The sequence below is a fragment of the Neophocaena asiaeorientalis genome, unplaced genomic scaffold (genome assembly GCF_003031525.2).
Source record: "Neophocaena asiaeorientalis asiaeorientalis breed wild unplaced genomic scaffold, Neophocaena_asiaeorientalis_V1.1 scaffold166, whole genome shotgun sequence".
NCBI lineage: Eukaryota > Metazoa > Chordata > Mammalia > Artiodactyla > Phocoenidae > Neophocaena > Neophocaena asiaeorientalis.
The window spans coordinates 3,117,109-3,121,823 of record NW_020174933.1 but is presented as its reverse complement, the minus strand read 5'-3'; the positions used below and the strand labels follow the sequence as shown (position 1 = coordinate 3,121,823).

At 40.2% G+C, this 4,715-nt stretch overlaps 1 protein-coding gene across 1 annotated transcript in view; it reads right to left on the bottom strand.

The window, feature by feature from the left end:
• Positions 1-4,715, bottom strand: part of ERO1B (endoplasmic reticulum oxidoreductase 1 beta) — a 90,207-nt gene that overhangs the window by 83,946 nt on the left and 1,546 nt on the right. The window lies entirely within an intron of this gene.

Genomic DNA, 4,715 nt, shown 5'->3' with positions numbered 1-4,715 from the left:
AAGGGGAGAGCACAAAAAAGGGAGAGGCCCGGGGGCAGAAAAAAAAAAAAAAAAAAAAAAAAAAAAGATTGTGAAAAAGTCATCAGCATCCTGTGTTCTGTGTTCTGGTATCCTTTCATGTCAAACATGACTTTTTTTTCTGTTAAATGGCTATTTTCATCATGGAGCTACATAGGTAATTTATTACAAGCCAACAAATGTTCAAAAGTATATATTCTGATGAAAATAATATTATGCTCTACTATATTTGTCATTTTTATAAGATTATCTGTGTTGTAAGGGAGCATTTAAATTGATCTTTCCTTTTTAAAAAAATTTTTTTAGAATAATTTTTAATGAGTCATTTATTCCCTTTCTTCCCCAAGGATTTTTTTTTCTTGTTCTACTTCCACGTGTAATCTCACCTTAAAGTACTTCCCATGGCTAAATGCAAAAACTGATGCACCTCTCTCTTCTATTCCCTCTAATCTATGAAGGAAAGAATATCTTAAAAAAACTTTATTCTTCAGTTGAGGGTTCAAGTACAGAGCGATGGTCTTTGATTTTCCTTCCTTTAGAACAATCCGAAAGCTTTTAAGTGAATAAAATGAATGTTTTAAGTCAGCTAGGGTATTATTATTTATATCCATTAAAAAAATAAAAGATGGGCCATGATTAAAAACTACATGGCATTTGTATGCACATAGATAAGATCTGGACAGAAAATACAGACAAATGAAAGCAGTTTGATATGCTTGCAAGAATGTAGGTATATTTAATATTTTTAGTTAAATGTATGTTAATATAGCTACCTTATATGTGAAATAAATTTGTAAAGATATTAAGGTTAGTGATGACACTAAAGATCTACTGGCTAGAGAGGAAGATTGGATGGGGGCAGGTAGGTAGTTCTGACCAAATCTTTTTATGAAGATTATGATCTTTCAAACCTAGGTAAACTTCTAGGTATCCATATGCCCTTTTCTGTTCTTGAAGTTTTACTACCAGCTCTAGGAAACAGCCCTAAGTCCAGAGTTTCAGAACTTGTGCAAGTCTCTGGAAAAGATGTCTTAAAGTGGGAATTTGATGAGACAACTGACTAAAGGGGCCTTAAGGAACACTAATTCTGATAATGCCTAATTTTCATTGGGATGTGATGCACTCGAAAAAAATTTTTTTTTTTTTCAGGCAAAGCTGGACACTTTGGAGGAAGTACAAAAGAGGTTTTACTCAAAAGGAGCAAAGAATAGCAATGCCACTCACTGGTAGCCTGCTTGGCAGGGAACTAAAGTTGCAGTCCCGTTTTCTACCCCCTAGTAGCTTTTATGACTCTGATCAAGTCATCTATAACCTCCCTTTATATACGCTCACCTGGAAAGTGAGGTCAATATTACTTGCCTACTTTAAGCCTGATAAGGCTGCTGCAAGAGTAAAATGAAATAAAAAATAAGATTTGTTGGTGCTGCCTCCTTGCTATCTCCAGGCACTTTTCCTTTAATTTCAATGAAGCTTCATCGGAGGTTCCAACTTCATACTACAAGACAAGGGCTTAGAACTAAAACCATATTTTGGATTATCAGAATTGCAAAAGTAAGAATGGCAAAACTTTCCTAATGACACCAAACTTTAACCTTCATGAAGGCAGGAACAGGGGTCTGTGTTGATCCTAACTAAATGCTCAGCCCCAGGCCAAGAGGCTAATTCAAAAGCAGTCAGTCAGGGGACTTCCCTGGTGGCTCAGTGGTTAAGAATCTGCCTGCCAATGCAGGGGACACAGGTTCGATCCCAGGTCTGGGAAGATCCCACATGCTGCGGAGCAACTAAGCCTGCGTGCCACTACCACTGAAGCCTGCACGCTTAGAGCCCGTGCTCTGCAACAAGAAAAGCCACTGCAATGAGAAGCCTGCGCACCACTATGAAGAGTAGCCCCCGCTCGCCACAACTAGAGAAAGCCCGTGCCCTGCAACCAAGACCCAACGCAGCCAAGAATAAATTAAAAAAAAAAAAAAAGGAGTCAGTCAAATGGCCATGAAGATTGGCCCTCGTGATTATCCGTTTGGAGAAGCCAATTGAGAAAGTTGCCCATATGTAGGGTCTGAGTACAGTAATGTTCTACCTGATATGGAAGGCAGCCAAAGAGAGAGGAATTGGGGAAATGTATACTAATGCTCTCTACTTGCTTGCTTAAGCAGTATTCTATGTTTGACTTTGAACCCTACACATTGTATAGCTGTAGATATGAGCAGTGCGGTTAGAGATTATACAAAATAGCAATGTATTACTTGGTGTATTATATGGAGTTAAGGAAATCACTGGCTCTTCAAGCCTTATTAGGAAGGTAGTAGACTGTAGTTTGGTACAAGTTAGAGTGTTTGCTGGATGGACTGTTGTTCATGGTTCATTCAGTTTTGGTTCTAGTAACCATTCTTTTTACCAGGTTATATGGTTGTATAATAAAGGACGGGTTGAATGTGCCTCCTTAGAATGATTTAAATTTTGTCATTTCTGGGTCATTTTGTTAAAAGTCCTGTGTCTCTCTATCTTAGGAACCAGACAAATACACTTAGGATCCTTGGAGCAAACATTTCCTTCACCTGAAAAGAAAGAGGGAAAATAGGGAAGAGGAAAGAGAAAGATTACATTTTATAATTTCAGCGAAATCTGATCCTGGCATTGGTTGTACTGAGCTGAGCCTGGCCAGAGAGCCCGGGAACTGAGGAATCCCTGCTTTCTTGAAGGCAGGTTTAGAAACAGCCAGGACTTTTTATTTTATTTATTTATTTATTTATTTTGGGGTACTGTGTTGGGTCTTTGTTACTGCACGCGGGCTTTCTCTAGTTGCGGCGAGCGGGGGCTACTCTTCGTTGCGGTGCACGGGCTTCTCATTGCAGTGGCTTCTCTTGTTGCGGAGCACGGGCTCTAGGCGCATGGGCTTCAGTAGTTGTGGCACGTGGGCTCAGCAGTTGTGGCTCTATTTATGTTACGTATCTGGTGTTAACTTCTTTACACACTTTAAGAAAATTATTTTTACCTAAGAATGGATCATTGTCTTATTTTTAGTTTAAGTTACAATATGACCCGTCAGTCCCTAGCACTATGGAAATATTTATTTATTTACTTATTTATTTATTTTTGCTGTGTTGGGTCTTCATTTCTGTGCAAGGGCTTTCTCTAGTTGTGGCAAGTGGGGGGCCACTCTTCATCGCGGTGCGCGGGCCTCTCACTATCGCGACCTCTCTTGTTGTGGAGCACAGGCTCCAGACACGCAGGCTCAGTAGTTGTGGCTCACGGGCCTAGTTGCTCCGCGGCATGTGGGATCCTCCCAGACCAGGGCTCGAACCCGTGTCCCCTGCATTAGCAGGCAAATTCTCAACCACTGCGCCACCAGGGAAGCCCCTATGGAAATATTTTAATGCCTCCTTTTCAAGTAATGTCACATTCTAAACATAATTTAAAAATCGCGCTTCCTTTTTACATGGCATTACTTAAAATCACACACACAGTCACACATGCGTAGGTGCAATGTAGTTTCTTTAAAAGAGTTAATTATTCATCCTTGATATAGCCAGAAAAGATTCTCTCTAATGGAAATATTGAAGAAAAGAGGATAAAAATTTAATGTTAATCTACTAGAATAATTCTTTCTATTTTCACACCCATTTTACAGAGGTGGAAATGGAGGTGGGAGAAAGCATCACAGGAGGAGGACCTGGGACAACAGCCAAGCTGATTAGCTGGTAGACTGAAGCAAAGGTAGTCCCGTCCCCTAGGCTCTCCCCTGTCCCTCTTCTGGCTTGGGGCATTAAGAGGGGAGGGAATGTGCCTCTAGGTTGGAGGTGTGAGTGTGGATAATACACCCTGCTTCTCCCTTATTCCCACTAGAATTTGGCCAGGATATAAGTCTGTGATGCTCCTCTGGATTCCCAGTCCCCCTCTCCCGAGAGATGTACAAATAAAGGCAACAGATATTCTACAGAGAGTCTCATCTAGGAAGATGAGCCTGTGATCTAAAATGACCAGATACCTGGGGCAAGCTGACACTATGGAAGAGAGAAAATAAAGGGACTTACTGACTTGAGAGAACACGAAGGTAGCAGAGCCTACAGGGCAGGGATATTTTGAAAGTATAATTAATGTCTTCAAACATTTAAAAGAAGAGATCATATACATGAAAGATTATTACATATTTTTAAATTTTTGGAGATGTTAGAAATGAAATATCTAGTTGTTTAAAAATTCCCTGGGGCCATCAACAGATGAATGGATTAACTGAATGTGGTATAGACATACAATGGAATATTTTTCAGCCTTAGAAAGGAATGAAATTCTGACACATGCTACAACGTGGCTGAACTTTGAGAACATTATGCTAAGTAAAATAAGCCGGACACAAAAAGACAAATACTTTATGACCCCTGTTATATGAGGTACCTAGAATAGGCAATTATCCGGGGGCGGGGGGGGGGAAATGGGGAGTTATCATTTAATGGGTGTGGGGCTTCTGTTTGGGATGATGTAAAGTTCTGGAAATGAATAGTGACAATGGTTAGACAACATTATGGATGTACTTAAAGCCACTGAATTGTGTACTTAAAAATGGTTAAAAAGGTAACTTTTATGTTGTATATATTTTACCACAATAAAAAAAAAATCAGGCTTCCCTGGTGGCGCAGTGGTTGAGAGTCCGCCTGCCAATGCAGAGGACATGGGTTTGTGCCCCGGTCCGGGAAGATCCC